This window comes from Anomalospiza imberbis, chromosome 28 (genome assembly GCF_031753505.1).
Source record: "Anomalospiza imberbis isolate Cuckoo-Finch-1a 21T00152 chromosome 28, ASM3175350v1, whole genome shotgun sequence".
NCBI lineage: Eukaryota > Metazoa > Chordata > Aves > Passeriformes > Viduidae > Anomalospiza > Anomalospiza imberbis.
The window spans coordinates 3,153,118-3,171,117 of NC_089708.1; the positions used below are offsets into that span (position 1 = coordinate 3,153,118).

At 44.5% G+C, this 18,000-nt stretch overlaps 4 long non-coding RNA genes across 4 annotated transcripts; 1 reads left to right on the plus strand and 3 right to left on the minus strand.

Annotated features, from left to right (window-relative positions):
* Positions 1 to 3,019: 3,019 nt before the first annotated feature.
* LOC137463323 (uncharacterized) lies at positions 3,020 to 5,205 on the minus strand. The gene is made up of 2 exons (XR_010993881.1): positions 4,744 to 5,205; positions 3,020 to 3,069 (listed from the first exon to the last, which is right to left on the minus strand). It is a non-coding gene; the product is annotated as an uncharacterized lncRNA (long non-coding RNA).
* Positions 3,297 to 4,526, plus strand: LOC137463322 (uncharacterized). The gene is made up of 3 exons (XR_010993880.1): positions 3,297 to 3,683; positions 3,849 to 3,910; positions 4,393 to 4,526. It is a non-coding gene; the product is annotated as an uncharacterized lncRNA (long non-coding RNA).
* Positions 5,206 to 5,719: 514 nt separating the features above from the next.
* LOC137463241 (uncharacterized) lies at positions 5,720 to 6,854 on the minus strand. The gene is made up of 4 exons (XR_010993868.1): positions 6,715 to 6,854; positions 6,519 to 6,614; positions 6,157 to 6,385; positions 5,720 to 5,817 (listed from the first exon to the last, which is right to left on the minus strand). It is a non-coding gene; the product is annotated as an uncharacterized lncRNA (long non-coding RNA).
* A 195-nt stretch (positions 6,855 to 7,049) lies between these two features.
* Positions 7,050 to 8,138, minus strand: LOC137463242 (uncharacterized). The gene is made up of 2 exons (XR_010993869.1): positions 7,612 to 8,138; positions 7,050 to 7,168 (listed from the first exon to the last, which is right to left on the minus strand). It is a non-coding gene; the product is annotated as an uncharacterized lncRNA (long non-coding RNA).
* Between the last annotated feature and the right edge of the window lie 9,862 nt (positions 8,139 to 18,000).

Here is an 18,000-nt window from a genome sequence, read left to right on the forward strand (position 1 = left end):
GCAGTTTAATTCCTCATCACTGCAGAACTGGGATTAAATATTGCAAATTGGGCAGATTTTGGGGAGCAGCAACAGAGCTCTGCCACTGAAACCCATGGAATTTCCCTCCTGCTAGCACACATCTACATGTTTTTTTACCTATTTGTTGTTTCTTTAAGTTCTCTCTGCTATATAAAGAGTCAATAAACAGCAGCCAGATTTTTATTCTGAAATATCCCTTTGTTGTGTAGGATGGAAGAAATCTTCTAGGAAGGAGATGTTTGCCATCAGGTTGCTGTCCTGCTGTAAGTGTGTTACTCACTATCTACACCTTCTATTAAATTGCACAGCACTTACTCCTGGAGATCCATAACTGGGATACCTCCTCCCTTTCCCCCAAAGCTATGAATTGGCTGAATTACTCCATGCTTTTCCTCTTCACATTCCAGTTTTAGTAGTCTCCAAAAACCAAGGCATTCTGCTCTAACAATAAGGGAAATTCCTATTCCACTTGGCCCCCTCTACTCCCTGAGCTAATTGGAGGATGTTTTACTTTGCTGAGATTTTATTAATGAATAATATTTCTTTCAAAGCTAATTAGAATCTCCAGGCACTTGGTAATGGAGATGTCAGGTACAAAGGCAGGGAGCAGGTGAGCAGGCAGCCTAAAAACTGTCATTATTTTGTTGAGAAGGAGGAATAAGGGGCAATAAAACCCAGCATTAGAGACTCATAAATACGAAACACTCAAGAAGTTGCCAGCTATGTTGAGCCACCATAAATAATTCACTGATGCTGCTTTAAAAAACTTATTTTAAAGATATTATTGGGCAAAAGACACTGAGATGTTGTTCTCAGCGTGTTGCTCCTCTGCTGGGGCAGAAGGATCAGAAGATTTGGGTTCTTCCAGTTCTATCTAAAGAACAGAGAATTATTAACTTTAGTGTCAATGCATCACATAATTGATGGCGCTTTTTTTGAATAGTTTGTGAGGGTTTGTCAAATTCACATGAATTGTACTGAATGGAAACACAACACTTTTAGTAATTAACTCTGTGTTAATTGACTCACAATTAACCTGCCAGAAATGTCATAAATGTCAGTGTCATGTTGAAAAATATACACCCTGTAGCTTTAATTAATTGTGTAATCACAGTTTTTATAACAATTTTAGCTTTATGCTCATCACAATGAGACCTGGATCATCACCCAGAGTTATTAAATCTGAAAAATTCCACCTGTAACAGCAATTAATATTCAGCCAATCCATTTTAAATATTTAGACTTTCCAAAGGTGACCTTGGAAATGGAGCCTCTGAGATGTGCTCCTGAAACTCCGATCATTCTTCAAGGAAGGTGTAAAAGAAGCAACATTCCAGCTGTTCCTGTGAGTCTGCAGACTACAGATATTATTCTCTTATGCTTATTTGAGCACTGAGTTAATTTTAATTAGGCTCCTGTGCCTAATTGCTCAGGAAAACACCTCCTAGTAACAAATGTTGCTCCTTGCTACTTAAAAGAAGCTGAATCACAACCCCATGTTGCATTCTATAAATGTCTGTGTTATAGCTCATTAAGCTGATATTTTAAAGTTGTTTTTGATGATGTGGTTCACGCTTTAAAGCTGAGCAGAATTAAGTATTTGCTTTAAAAGGGAAAATTAAATAATGGAAAATAATAATTTATTGTTCTCTGACAGGCAAGACATCAATTTGATGTTGTTCAGTTTCTATTGCCATGGTTCTCAAAACTGCCTTCTCCTCCCAAAACAACAAATGAGTTTTGACTTCTCTTCATTAAATGCATCATTAATTCCTCCTCCTGGTTTCTGTTTCTTTTCCCTTCCTGCTCTCTGGTGCCTGAGTTGGATGATGTGAGGGCTTTCCCCTGTGGCTTTGCATTGTTCCCAAATCAATATTATACCCCAAAATTCAATATTATTCCCCAATTCATGCTGACAAGTCCATGCCCAAGAAATATCGGAGTTGCAAATATTCAAATGTGGAAATAACCACAGGTTGCATTGTGTCCCCTACCTATACGAACATTACCGTTGAAGTCTTTTGACTATTTGTTTTTGTTGTAAAAACCCAAATCAAATCAGCACGCTTGGTTTTCTCTGGCATTTTTTAAATCCCCTTGTCTTGATGTGTAGTTGGAGGAAATCACCGCTTCTTTTGGAGTCGAGGTGTGTTGTGGTTAAACCAGACATTATTGAAAAGCATCATATTTGTACATCATATTTGGGGAATCGAAGGTGGTACAATTGAGGCAGACATGAGAAGGCTAATGAGGGGCAAACAGGGCAGAGCCTGGACAGACAAAACTTTATGGCTTTAAGTGGGAACCTTCACTGTTTGAGAGGCACATTTGGAATCATATGCAATAAGGAGTTTTGATAAATGGTATTTTACAAACAGGACTGAGGTTCCATCCTGCTGCATCATGCAAGGACAAACAGTGTGCCTGGAGGAGGTTCAGGAGAGTGCTCAGCTGTCACCTCAGCCATGGAGATTTTTCTTTATCTACCCCAGACTTCTCTGTGTGCTCTTGACCCTGGAACAAGCCTTTACTTTTGCTTCCCTCTCTAATTGCTTTAAGGTTGCCCTCATTCTCTCTAATGACTTTAAATCACTGGGTTTGATGACTAATTTATCTTCCCAAAATGTAACACCTCTGACTGCATCAAATTCCCTTCTTAATCCCCTTGGCATCTCTGATCACTGAAGACTGGAGTTAGATAAAATCTCCCAAGTAGCTTTTGACATCTTTCAAGAGGCAGATGAATGCCATAAAAGATCCATCATACTTTCCTTGGTGTCAGAAAGGTTTTGCTATTAGAGATTAGGGAGGCTGGAGGTCACTCCAAATCACAGTATTGCTCACTTTATAAGCCAGTTTTATCCTGTCATCTGGTATTTTGTGTTCCAGATGTTTCGGAGGAGTCTACAGCATTCATCAATTCCTCATCCTTCAGCCCCTCTGCACATTGGGGTTTAAGCACTGTGTGATTTGTTAAATGTCTCCAAAGTCAAGCCACTTATCTTTTTCACCATATTTTATTTTCTCTGTTTTCCCTGACTTACAAACCTCCACTGAGCTCTGCTTGCTGTAAGAGCTGGTGCCTCACAACGGGATCCAGAAGAAAAAAATCCTTGTGTAGTGAAACCCCCCTACTGAAATACTATTTTAAACAAAAGTAGAGGCCAAAACACAGTTTCAAGGTCCAAAATATTATTGTTGATTATTTCTCAGACTCAACGCTGAGCTTTCCAAGCCCATTTATATAATGCAAACCTCAAAACTGGGAGAAGAGCAACACTTTTAAATCCCCAAAGCCCACATTTGGCAGACCAAAGAATTGATTTGAGGTCCAAATCCATTCTCTGGGACTACAAAACCACACTCGTAAGCTCCAAGGCTTATGATTTTAAAGCTCAAACCCTCATTTATAGGGCCCTGAGCATCATTTTTCAAAAGTCTGATCTGGAATAGCAGTGGGACTGTGATGTCACACAGAGCCTGTGACACAGTGGGACAAGAGGGGCCACAGGGAGGTGGGTTCTGCACTCTGGAGACAGCCTCGAGGGTGAACATCCTCACCACTGAGGACATGGCTGTCGACAGTGGTGTGAGACCAACCCAGATGGATTTCTGGGATGGGATGGAGTTTGTGTTCATGATGCCCAGCATCACCCCCACAGGTACAGGCAGGAGCATTGCTGGAGCCGCCCTCTCAGGGCTGCGGGGAAAAGAATCAGCACTGACCCCTGTGGGGCTGGGGACAGCAGTGACACACACGCCAGGGGTGCTGGAAGGCTGAGAGCCAGCAGAAACACAGCATGACCTGGTATTTCCTTGTTTTCCAGAGCGAAAGGCTGTCTGGGATGCAGTGGCCAGCAACGTCCAACAACAGCTGTTGCTGCACAAGGTGGAACAACACCCTGGGGCAACGCCCTGGGACAGCACTGACATCCTTCTTTGCCCACTCAGAAGAGCAGTGAGGAGTTCCCATGGCCCTCCTCATGGATCATGGCCTGCAGTTCCTCTTGCCCTCCTCAGAATGCAGGAAGCCCACCCCAAAATCCCCTGCTGAGGGACAAACGGAGCTTGTGCAAGAGTGGTATCACCTCTTGGAGGTGGCATTGTAGCACAGGGCTGATCCTGGTCACTGGAGACTGGGGATGTCCTCGAGCTGCCTCTATCTGTCCTGACTCCAGCATGGATTTTTTTGGTGGGAGGAGGGAAAGAAGAGGCCCCAGCATCTCCTTCTCAGGGCTCTCCCCACTGTCCTGACTTCTGAACAGTGGGAGTTGGCAGAGTTCGGTCAGAGGCACAATCCCTTGATTGAATCATCCTTGGCTCTTTCCTCTGTCCAATTCTCAACATTTGGGCCTTTCCTTTCTGCTCCAGGGCATCAGAATTCCCACCCTTGGGTCCTTTGATGTGGTCCACACAGAAATCCTGGTGGGGAACAAGACTGTGATTGTGCAGAGGCCAGTGTTCCACCTGGCCAGGAATCTTGGCGGAGCCCAGAACCTGGAAAATAAGGACAAAAATAGCAAATTAAACAGAATTCACTGTTCTATTGCACAACTCATCCCTTGTACACCTGCAATATCCATTTCTTGTCCTTCAGTCCCTTAGGTTTAAGCACTGATCATTTCAATAAATGTCTCCAAAGTAAATTATATATCTTTTCCACTGTATTTTATTATCTCTATTTTCCAAAAAAAAAAAAAAAAAAAAAACCAAAAAAAAAACCTCCAGCACAACACTGAGTTCTGTTCACTTTAACAGTCTCTGTAAATACAGGGTATTTTTACAGAAGGAGGCACCTGCAAATGCTTTTTTGCAGTATTCAAAATTGCACAGTGTTTTGAGGGAATTCTAGTGAGTTTCTATTTGGCTTTTATAGTATTGTGTATTTCCAGGTAAGAAGTTCACCCTATTCTTTTATTCAGGACTGGTTTTGTTTCATTTCACATTTTAAACTCAGTTAAAATATGGGATATGGCCACATATATTTTAGAAGTTAATGTGCCAGAAAGGAGAATATACAAATACACTTATTAAATGCTGGTAAGAACCAACAAAGCTGCTCAATGCTTTAAAAATTTGCTGTAGTGCAAAGCTCCTGCACTGCTTACCTGACATTGCATAGGGCCATAGAATGGTTTGGGTTGGAAAGGATTTTAAAGCCCATCCAGTGCCACCCCCTGCCATGGGCAGGACACCTCCCGCTAACCCAATGCCTCTCAGTAACTAATGCCCTGCCCAACCTCGGCTTGGACACTTCAAGGGATGGGGCAGCCACAGCTTCTCTGGGAATTCCAATCTAGCACTCCATCACCTTCACAGGGAACAGTCCCTTCCCAATATCCCATCTAACCTTGTCCCCTGGCAGTGTAAAACCCTCATCCCTGGGCCTGGAATTGCAGACCCTGGTGAAGAAATCTCTCTGTGCCTTTCCCATGACCCCCTTTATCCAATGAAAGGTCACAACAAGGTCTCCTGGAACATTTTCTCCTCCAGGATGAGGACGACAAAACCCCCAAATCTCACAAGGTTTCTGTTCCAGGAAACTGTTGCAGCCCTGGCATCATTTTAAAGGCCTCCTCCTGGACCTGCTCTAACAGGGCTGGGTCTTGCATGTGGTGGGGGGAGCTGGACCTGGAGTCTCCAGAGGATGGAGCAGAGAGCAAGAATTCCTCCCAATCCAAAACTTTCACACAGACTATTGTGCTTCTTATCTTTATTTAGACTTCTACCACTAATTCCTTGTCTCCAGTCTCACTGTCCAGGAGCTCAGAATTGGCTCTCAAAGCTGTGAGGTGCCTGTGGAGAGAGAGGAAGCTGCTGAAGCCCTGCTATGATTTGGTATGTGGTGGGTGTGAGGATGTGGAGCAGTGCTGGACATCCCATGGGATGTGGACACCCAGCAGCTGTGGGCATAGAGAGCTTTGGACAGAGCATGGTGCGCCAGCTCCCAGCACAAATCTCTGCTGAGTTTGGCCAGTGACCAACTGGGCGTCCAGCGCTCCGTTTCTTGAATTGCCTCACAGCAGGTCCAGCTACCCTGTACCAAAATTTGGCAACCCTGGAAATGCCTCATGGCAGGTTCAGCCCCCCTACACCAACATTTGGCAACCCCCCCACACCCCACAAGTCACTCACTCTTTTGTGTCCTTTGCCCATGCAGGGGCCACCTTGAGCAGCAGCAGAGCAATCAGGCTGCAGACCACAGACACAAGGAAGGCTCTTATAAAGACACTCCAGATGATTTTAGCACCAACTGTGCCTGTGTTTGCCATGGCCTCCACAGTGTTTGGTTCTGTCTTGGTGTCCTCAGCACTGCTGAATCTCTTGTCCTCACCTGAAGGATATTCCCAAAGCTCTGAAATCCCTAGGAATGGGATGTGCGGCATGGTGGGCATCTCACTGCACTCACAGAGGGTCTGAGTGTGTGTCCCTGGCACAGGAATGGCCACAATCTCTACCCTGAGGGATGGCCAAGGGACAGAGATTCCCTGACTCACCTGTTGGCTGAAGGGCCTCACTGTTTCCCCCAGGGACTGGCACTGCCTGATGACCTTCCTGAGGTGCCTCCTTATCCACAAGCTCGGGGTCCAGCACTTTAGAGAGATGGTGTGCCGGTTTAATTCCAAGTCACCCTTCGGCATGGGAATCTGAACGCCCAGCTCCCCACCTCCTGTGATTAAGAGTCACTTGTACCTGGAAGTGTTTTCTTCAGTAAAGTAATGAATTCAGACTGTTCCACTAATGGCCAGGAAATGTTTCCCAATCCAGTTTTATTCTTCAGACCTTAAGGGAAAGAATGAAAAATTTTCACCACAGAAATCCCTGGCTGTGCAATCGGTCAGGACTGACCAGTGACCCTCATGGTGCTTGGTCCGGCTGAGGAGCTGGGAAAGCTCAGGGACACCAGACGCCCATGAGGAGCTTCCGTCACACTCTGTGGTGTTCCCTGTCTGGACTGACCAGCAGCACAGGGAGAGGATCGTGGAGTGACCTGTCACACCCAGGCTAGGCTGGATTCTCTTATCTGCAGGAGATGCCTCGCTCACATTTGGGCCTTGAGCTGGCAGTTCCCAAAACAAATCAAAAGCTATGTAGGGTCCAGGAGAGTCAGATCCAGCACCTGGATCTCCATTGCCTCCAGCCACGGCTGTGAACAGGACAGAGAAGCTCAAATGAAATATTTCCATGTACTTTCCATGGCAGGAACTGTGGTTGGAACATGGAATGGCTCTGTGGACCTGATTGTCCCTTCCCCTCTGGAAGGTCTCTGGAGCACCATGCAGGCAGGTGCCAGGTGTCTGATCCATGATGATCCAAAACAAACTGTGCAGGAGCTGCCAGGAGCTAAACCTAACCTCAACAATCCTGCTAGCATTGCTATTGGAAGCATCTCAGAGCCTTGGAATCTGGGAGGGAATGCTCTGCATAGCTGTGTGTTCTGGGGCCATCCCTGAGCCTGACCCATTGCGTCCCTGCTCTGCTGCACAGCTGAGCATCAGCCAAAAAAAGTATTTTATTTCCTATCAACAGGGTATTGAAACCTAAATGCTCCTGTGGGACCTGCCCCACTGCCCCTCCCTGCCCACCTACCTGCTCCTGATGGTCCTGACTCACCAGTGGGGAACTGGGCCCTGGGGGCTAGCAGGGCTATCAGGGATAGCAGGATCACCAGGGACACCGGGACTGTCAGGGCTCTCTGGAAAGCCAGGAGGATGATGCTGGCCATGGACCATCGTGCCCACCCCATGGCCGCAGGTGCTGCTGAGGCCTCACCTGCCTGCACTGCACACCACAGCCCAGCTGTGTGACCCCTCAGGGGGCTGCATCAACCCTCAGAGGGCTGTGTGACGTCGTGAGAGGCTTCTACCACCAACATTCCACTGTCTCCAGGGGACCTCCTCATGTCCTGCAGGTGCCTTGGACAGTGTAGGCATGGCCCTATCCCAGCCCACCCAAAGCTCTCTGCTCTAGGAAACTCTGCATAGGTCACCTGGGACTTCACCTGTTTCCAGAGCAAACCCCAGAGCAAAAGGAGGCACTCCAAAATCATGATTTTTAGCTGTTTGGTGGAAAAATGGAGATCAGACTGATTTTTTGGGACAGCATTTCTGTCAAGGGTTAGAACTATAGAACCCCAGAATGGTTTGGGTTGGAAGGTACCATAAAAACCATCTACTTCCAACCCCCTGTCACAGGCAGGGACACCTTCTTAGCACTAGAGAAGGAGATGGGGGATACTTAACAGTGCTGATCCTCAGGATACTGGAAAGCAGCAAAGTCACAGTTTAGGAGCCAGAATTGGGCTTGTCCAAACCCAAGTGCTTCCCAACACCAAATCCTCCTTCAGCATCACAACCCCTCTGGAGTCACCAAACTCCTCGAGACCCACCAAACAAAACAACTTTTATCCCTCCCCCCACCACCAACCCCCCACAAAACCACATACCACAAACACAGATTTAACCTGCAGCTAGTCTCACAAATCAACAGGAGAAGAGCAACCACCCAATTTGCAGTGGGAAAAAAGGGGAGAGTTGGACCTGCCTGGGGGATTTAGGCAGAGTCCAGCAGGGACCTGGGAACTCCTCTGTCTCCAGAGGAGGCCAAGAAATGGTTGCAGATGCCTGGGAGGAGTCCTTGGCAAGGGCCAGGCATTAAGTTTCCCCAACACACATATGCAGTTCCCTCAGAATAGTCTGGAGATGCTCTCAGGGAATTCCCTGCTCTCCAGGAAACTCCAAAATACTCCTTGAGATGCCCAGAGGAGTCACAATGAGCAATGAGGCACAAACCTGACCCCATCACAAATAAAACTCTTCAGGAAACTGCCTAAGAATCCAATGTGTTTCTACCCAAGACCTCTGCTGTTCCCAAGGAAGGCCAAATAGGAGGAGACATGAAGTGATGCAAAACCTGCAACAGATGAAAGGCTTGTCTGACATCCTGCAAAATAAAATGTCTTAGATGAAGGTTTTCCCTGCTGTTGTTGATATTGGGTTCAACAATTGGGTTCAACAACTGCTTAAAATTGCATTTTCGTTACCCTTAGGAAGATTGCCTACCTGATACCCTTTTTCCTGACATACTCTGGCACTCACACATGCTTATTTTCTGCTAACAGCTCTTGCCATTTATAAGCTTTGCTGTGGAAATGCTGGTTCTCCTTGTTCAAAAGGATCTGGGAAAACTTCACTGTCAGATTTAATATATTAGCTCACTGCAACAGAGACTAGTGAAGTTGATTTTGGATTAAATGTTTTTAAATATTAACATGTTTACATAGCAATGTCAGCCTGCAGTTATACACACCACTGGAGTATTCCTTAACTGCTGTCTGCTTTTCCTATGCAAGACTGTAGGCTGAGTTAATGGCCTTCCTTATGGCTTCCTCTAACACAGATGCATTTGGTGGCTGAAATGTCCTTAGTCTGTCTTTGGGCTCTGTCAAACAGGTTCCTTCAAGCAGCACTGCAGATGTTTTGAGCAATTTTGTACTGAAACAAAGACAGAGCCCTCCGATGGGCGCCAGTCCTGTCTCAGCTGGGCAGTGAGAATACAGAAGAGATGCTGCCAGCCCTGGCACAGCTCAGCTGCCAAAATATGCCTGGCTTTTAGAAAAAAAATCTGTGTAGGTACCTAATCCTGTGTGGATGCTGCTGTGGGGAAGGTTTTGGCAAATGAAACAATGTAGAATTGTCTGGTTTCATATTAATCCTCAAATCTGTGTGTGTGCAGTGCTGAGCCTCAAGTCCTGTTTTGGAGTGAACCAGATCTGGGCATGAGGCTTGATCACACCCCGAAACATGTGGCAAATATAAGATGGGAGGGAGCAAAAAACTGGAGTTTCAGCTTGTGCAGTGACCGTGGTTTTCCTGCAGGGCAGCTCCCAAAGGGAAGCCCAGAGCTGATTTTCTGTGAATAGAGTTAGAAATGTCAGCTGGTCCTCTGAACTACTGGAGAATTTTCTCTGTGGTGGAGAGGAGGGTTCATCGGTTGGCAGCTGAGCCTGGTAGGAGCCAAAGGTTATGCTGTGACTGCAGTAGAAAGGTAGGGGTTTAATAATGAGAAAATACTCATTAGGCAATTTATATTTGGTCCAATCTGACTTTTCAGCAGTGCTGCCCTCAATCTCCCTCTCTGAACCTTTCCCTCTGAGCTTAGGGTTGTGTTGGTGACAGTGTGGGCAGCATACTACCAAAGATCTGCCCTTCCTTCCTAATTTTATCTACCTTTGCTCAGTTTGGAAGAAAGAAAAAGTTAGAAAAAAATTTAATTACTTTAATAAAATTGGAGTTGGTTTGCATGTTCCTGCTCCCTTGGGCTGTTGCTGTCCCTTCTCTTGTGTTAAATAAGTCAATGCACAACATTGCATCACTACCACGTTCCTGAATGCTTTTTGAGGTGTTTGTTCTTTGGAGATGCTCCTTGCACTGGGTAAATATCTTAAAAATCACAATAAAATTCCATTGTTTAATTAGCGTTTAAATTATGCTGGGAATTACCCAGAGCACAGTACATTTGTTTCCACATTAAGCAGTTGTGTGTCAGTGTGGATATATAGGAAGTCTGAGATAATAACAGAATAACTCATAGCCCAGAAGTCTGCAAGACTTGAAGTTTATTTATAGTGAAAATGCCAGGTAAGGCCTACCCTCACTCTCTCAAATGAAATGCCCAAATTTGTGTGCTGGGAATGCAAACCACAGAAGGCTTCTTCCCAAATTACCTGCTTTGCTGCAATGGGTGTTTGCTCTGGGAGACTTGACAAATCTGTGCAGCCTCCGAGGTTGATAATGGATGATCTAATCTCGTGTTCATGGCAGGAAAATAAAAATCAGGACTCTTGTAACATCGACAGGCAGTCTTTCTGCTCTTGTGCTTGTCACTGCCCTGTAATGTTTTAGCAAATGCTAGAAAATAAGTGTAGGTTTTGATCCCAGTTTAATACAATATCAGTATAATGTATCTACCCTGTTCATCTTTGTTTGCATCTAGGGAAAAGTGATGGGAAGGAGAACAGGAGCTCTGACTTGTAAAATGTATTGGTTTTCAAATCTCCCATTTCTAAATAATACTTATACCAAAAGACACTTATCCTGGGGGAAAGAAAAGATTTTCCTACATCATAGTTAGCACTAGAGCACTGAAAAATGCAGTATTTCCAAGCAATTTGTATTTAGGGGTGTAAGAACATTTTATATGTCATAAATTTTGGAGAAGGCAGAATGTAGAACAGATTTGTGCAAGGTTGCCAGACAGTGTTACAAAACCAGATGATGCAGGGTTTTGCGTGATGCTTTCCTCTTCTCACAGGCTGCAAAGCCCTTTTGTCCAAGACATCGCTGTCACAAAATTCCCCCTAGAGAGACCCAGGAGTTCCAGGATTCCCTAAAAGGCACAGGAGTTGTGCTCCACTTTGGGCTTTGAAGACCAATTTGGGCTGGTCAAAGAATTCCAGACTGATTTGGATTGGAAGTGACCTTAAAGCCCACACAGTGCCACCCCTTGCCATGGACCAGGACAACTTCCACTATCCCAGGGTGCTCCAAACCCTTTCCAGCCTTGCCTTGGACACTTCCAGGGATGGGGAAAAAGGCTTTTTCTTCAGTTTATTTAAAGAACAAAGATTTTTATTTGGCTTTAGCACTAGATGGGGCTAAAGGACTAAGAAGAAGAAGAAGAAGGAAAAAAAAAAAAAAAAAAAACCACCGGTTGAGCCACAGCATGTGAAAACCCCCTGGAAATGAAGAGGGAAAAGCCAGTGGGGGCAACGAATGCTGTGGGAGCCCCTTCACTCGCTCAGCTTTGTGACAGGAACCAGACCATGACTCTGCAGGTGTTGGGTTGTCAGCACTTGTGAGGGGTCAGTGAGATGTTCTAGGGTGGGGTGAGGGGTAAACCATGAGTAGGATACTTTGGACAGCAGTCCTCAGCAGGTGGGTCCTGGTTTCAGACAAATCTTTTAGCAGAGCCTTTCCCTGCATGTTATAAAGGGCCTTCAAAAAACAGCTTTCATCCTGCAGCATCCAGGAATAATCCCAAGAGACACCACTACAGGGGAAAGACCCAGATTTTGTGTTTATGAGCTCATTTTTGCATGACTGGATTTAGTGGTTTACTAGATGACTTTTTATTTATCATTTCTGCTTTCAAAATACACAAGAAAACTCCTGTTTAGATTGTTACTCGCTGGGATTTCCCCTCCTGTCCCATACAGGTAAAAAAATCTGTTCGTAATCAGGTAAAGCAAGGAAATAACACTTCATTTTCAAGCACAATATCCCTGGACTGTTTCAGTTAAGAATTCTAACTCTCTTTAGACATCCTATTGCAAATTGTATTTATCAATCCTATTGCAAACTATCGTTATCAATCTTCCTGTAAGCTATCCTTATCAATCTCATGGCAAAGATCTGCTGTTGCATCAGATTTTGCCTGTATTAACCTGAGTATTTGTGTGTGTTCACACAAAGATTTCACTAAAACTCAATAACCAGCTGTTTTCTCATTTGCTTCACAAGTGTAGAAGCATTTAATGAAATTGCTTATGGTTTAGTGATTTGTATGACATAAACAATACTTCCCTTCTGTCAGACCTGGGCCAATCTTAAATTGCTTGAGGATGTAAACATGAGAGAACAAACCCAAACAATTTAAATTAAATGCCTAATGTACCTAGGTACAGATTATCTGCTCTGCTTCCATTTTTCCTTACAATCTTCTCACAGTGGGGGTTCCTGTTTGTTGTTCGGTGTTTTATTGCACAAATACTTCAATGCCAAGGAGCAGCACAGGGGTGAGGGGATGGGCATATTTGAAGGGAAGCACCAAAGAATTCCAGAGTCTTTTCTTAAACCTGCAGTTTCATCATGGAAGAATAAAATATCCTGAGTTGGAAGAGACTCATAGGGATCATTTGAGATGTTGGAATAAGCTCTGAGAGAAAAGACAGAGCTCTGGGACATTGGCAACAACCAGAGCTGTGGTGGTGTGGTTTGACAAGAGAAACACCGGCATTGCGCCAGCATCAAACCATAACATGTGGGCAGCAAGGACGGACTCACTCCTTGGGGCAAGAAGTTTTTAGTGCACAATTCTCATTTACCTCAGGATGGTGTTAAGCCAGTTCCAGCTTGGATGTTCTGGACTTTGCAACTGATCCATTTTTGTTGTGTGTATTTACCTGCCTTCACTTGTCCATCTTGAGTATAAGTGGCATGGAGGTGTTTGTGTGGACCAAGGACTGCCTTTGTCTTGTGCCAGTGCAAAGAACTCTAGTCTTTAACATCCCAGAGAAGCTGTGGCTGCTCCATTCCTGGAAGTGTCCAAGGCTGGGTTGGAGCAACCTGGCATAGCAGGAGGTGCCCCTGCTGTGAGAAATGATACTCACTTTCAAAAATTTAAAAGGTTTATGAAAACCTTATCAAAAATACAACAGAAGACTGAATAGAGAAAGTATTACGGCGCTGGGAGCAAAGGATTTTTTTTCCCACCATGTGCTCACCCACATGATGGAGGTTTTGCCTCTTAACCCTTTAACCCCTCCCAAAGTTCTGTCCATTGACTCCTTCTTCGCTGTCCAGGGGTGGAGGTCACTTCCTGACACCTTGATTGGAGGTCAGCTGTTGCCGTGGTAATGAGCCGACCCTCCCAAATGTCCCAAACCCAGGCCACCCCTGATAACAACACAAGGGGGGTAAAATATAACTATAAATCTACAAAACTTCTCCTAACCTATATCCATGGTATTAGCCTTCTAATTGTGAGAGTCAACCACGGCATTCCTCATCTGCCACACTGCCCATGGCAGGAGGTGGGGCTGGATGGGCTTTAAGGTCCCTTCCCACCCAAATCACTCTGTAATTCTAGGATTCATCCTTTTATTTGCTTATGTCAAGGGCTTGGAACCTTTACAAATGGATAGCAAGGAGAGTCTTTGCATCCAGCAAAAAAAAAGAGGAAACTCAGGACGTAGCTGCAAAAGCTGGCGACCTTATGGAATCCTAAACTCTGCTTCCCTGCAAGTGAAGCACGTGGCACTAAGACCATAAACAATCCCCTCAGACTGTGTCAAACAGACCTGTTAGATTTCCAGCACCAGCAACATCCCTGTGATCACTAGAGTCGCAATCAGTTCACTTCTTGGTGTATCCAGCGCTGAGGAAGGTGGTTAATCACCAATTAGGTGATTTCAAAATTGCTTTCAAAAAGGAGGGCTGGGAAGGAAATGAGCTGCTGCTGGAATATCACATTGGCTTTGGCATTAGGCAGGCAGGAGCCGTACTTTAAAGAGAGCAGCAGAAAGTCTGATGTCACATATGTTCCTCCCATGCAAGTTTTAATTATAGATCTGGACTTTGCTGAGACACATCATTGAGTCCCATGTTCAGACAGCTTTTCCATGAATAAAATTGGCTCCCAAGGATGATGTGTGGAGCAGGATGTTGAACCCAATTTCATTTCAGAGGAGTCATTCTGGGTAGAGCCCCAGAATGAAGCTGAACCTCCCAGCAGGGCATAGAAGTTAAGCCAAATTGCAATCTCATTTGATGTATTCCTTGGGTTTTTCCCAGTTTCTGGGGAAAGCAGATGGGTGGCAGCTCAGTTCAAGCAATGAACTTATGACTATGAGAGCTTTATGTTTTTTGCCAAGAGACAGCTCTAATTGATTTCCTTGCACTGGGAAAAGTTATGTTTGCAAGACAAGGTATTACTTAGCACTATCTTAAGGGAATTTTCAGCTGGGGCCTTTGGCATAGGTGGAAAGTTATAATTTGAACAAACAAAGGGTGAGACTTTGTAATCCTTCACCTGGATATTGCTGTACAGAGGCTTGCTTGGTCTTGAGGCACTGATATGGAAAAAATGTGTAAGAATAAATTGTCTGTCTTTTTTAGATGTGAAATTTGCCTTTGCCCTTTGGTTCTCTCCTGTCAAGTCACTGCATGAGCCCGCAGGATGTCAAGAGATGATGTGGGGAGTGACATCAGCTTGGAAATGGAGTCTGGAAAGTTGAAAATAGTCTAGCAGTCCCTATTAACTTATTCCTCTTTTTTTTTTTTTTCCCTAAGCCTTATAAAACATTTCACGGTTGAAGTCAAACTCTGTGGTAGGATTGAAATGCCATCAGTTGATTGACTCTGCCAACATCACCCTTAATCCAAGAGTGATTGAATGAGTTATTTTGAGTGTGTCCTTTGATAACCCCCTATTAAAGGATTCTTATATTTTGTTTTAAATTTGAACTTTTCTCCTAAATTTGTGATTTATTTGTTTGTTTTAAAATTGAACTCTGGACTTAGAGATGAGGTGAATTGCCCAAGATGACAAAATTCTGGGGCAAAGAGGGAACTAAATACTGCTAGAGAAGGACTTCCAATAAATGAGAATATTTTTCATAGAATCCTGGAGTGGTTTGGGTTGAGAGGGATCCTCAAGACCACATAGTTCCAACCCCCCTGCCACTAGACCTGGTTGTTTTTCTCTGAAAACAAAAAGAAACCCCAAACAATTCTTGATAATTTACTGGTCCAGCCACCTGGATGTCATTAGGATTGTTTGATCCCAGTGTCAGTTCCTGTTGTGGGTATGGAAGCAGATGGAAGTGTGGCTGTAAAAGCAGGGTATATCTGTTTGTGTATCTTTAATACAGGACCAGTTTTAAAGTACAGAGACTTCCTAAAAGAAATTAGTCTTGAAATCTAAGCCTTGCTGGGTAACTAACACAAATAACATCTTCCATTATTTAGGTTGTAAGCAACAAAAAATATTCTTGCTCACAATAGAGAGTTTTCTCCATATATACTTGTTTCTGCTGTAAAGTTGATGAATCTGTAATGGACAGCTTAATTAAACATTGCAGGGATATTGCTTTGGAGAGGAAACACATAATGAAGGGGATACAGTAAATTTTGGTGATTACCAATACAGTTGTTCAGCCCAAGCATTGCATGGTTGGCTTTGTAGGTTAAAAAAAAATCCCAAAGAACACAATTTCGCTTAAGCTCTGCCTTTCTGCCTTGCACTGCTAGCAATGGATTAGGCTATTAAACTCTATTTTTCCATTAATAAAACAAATGTTAATGCATTGTTTGATGCTAATAATGAAACCATTGTAGGAAGCACAGCTCCTTCCATTAACATTTATCACATCTTGTCAAGGCTGGGGCTTTTTTTCATCAAGGTGAAATGGGAAAGCACAGCAAGAACTTGCTGCCCTCTTAGTCTGCTTTGTGTTTGCCACGTTCTTATGGACAAGGCTGATCCAAGGGCTGCATAGAGCAGAACTTTAAATACATCAAACTGTCTGCTACAGCACATCACTGGCTTCATTAAATTTTAGTAATTCTTAGCAGAGTGAGTCAAGCAAGAAACCTCTGCTAAGCTCTGCCTGTTTCAAGAATCTATTAGGTGGCTGGAAATGCTCCACCAGCTCTTATGGTACTGCCTGTCCTAAGATTTTTGCACTGCAGCTTGCCTTGGGCACATCCATAAAAACATGGAGTTGGAATTCGCCCCTCTCCATCAAATCCAGTGTGGTTAGATCTGGCTGGCCTGCTGAGGTAGGGGTGTGTGTGTAATTATGAGGGCATGGGAATGGTTTAATACCTTGTCCAGCTGCTAATGGCTTGATTTTTACCTTTTCCAGATACCTGGGAGAAAGTTCAGGAGTTCAGGACGAAAAACCTGGTGTCTTCAGGGGGCTGTAACTGGGTGCCTTACTGAGGTAGTAGTGTGTGCATTGATCAGGGCATGGGGATGGTTTGAGGCCTCATTCAGCTGTTAATATCTTGATTTTTATCTTGTCCAGGGACTTGGTAGAAACCCACTGAGCTCAGGAGAAAAAATCTGATGCCTTCAGCTGGCTCAAACTGGGTGTTGCTCACTGCAAGGACAGGGTCTGTCTTTCCCCCCCCCCATCTCTTTGTCAGACATGATTGTGCATTAATTCTTTTATCCCTGGCAATTCTGTCAGCTGGCTGGTGAGAGAGCAGGAGGGAAAGCCCCTGCACAATGTTTATTGTCCTTACTGTAAAGCTTTGTGCAGACACTTAAGTTGTGGATATTTTAATGCAAACAATGATAGCTGCAGATGAAAGCCAGTGTAAGGGGATGGCTGGAACCTCCCCATCAGTGATTTGAGTGATGCTGCACACAACGTTTCCTCTTACAAGGGAGAGCAGAGGGCACAGGCAGCTCTCTGAAGCCTCAGCAGAAGCTGTTTCCAAGGTCTGCTGGAGCTCTCGGAGCAGGGCCACACTGCACACAGGTGTCTGTCACAAAAAGGATGGCAGTGCCTTCAATCACAAAACGATGAAGGCAAAACAAGCTCCTGGTATTTTGGGGCTGTAGCCACAGCTGTGCCCTCTTCATCCAGAGCAGCAATTTGTGTTAAAAGACTGTGAGGGAGCCACAGTTGGTGAGTCAAAGACATAAATACCCATAGCCAAGCAGGTCCAAAGAAATGCTGCTGTGCTATTAAGGAGAATATTTCTGAGTGCTCCAGCTGCATGACTGTATCAATTCTAAAAGGCACCAATTTACAAATGTGCCTCAAAAAGCAACTCCAGCCATTTACTGGAATGCTTCTGAAGTCTGTGCAGACCTTAATTTGCCTTATCAAAGGGTAATCTGTTGTGTCAAGACTTGGAAGAAGGCTTGATTAAAAAAAGCAGTTGAGGTGTAAAATGCTGATATCTGGGTGGTGCAGAAGTAGTATTTATTTAAATGCATTTAATGAGTGATTTCGGTAATGTGGCTCTGTATTTAGAGTTGCATCAGTGACTCTTCCTTCAGCAGGGCTTAGTCACACACTGTCTTTTCCTGCTAAGATTATTTCTCTGTTCTGTGGCAGCCCCCAGGCTCATGTTGTTACCTACTGGACAAACCCAGCAGGCTTGGCACCCTGAAGCTTTTATTGCAAGCAAGGAAGGAAAGCAGCCCTTTTGGGGTTCAAAGAGCTGATGCACCCTTCTATGC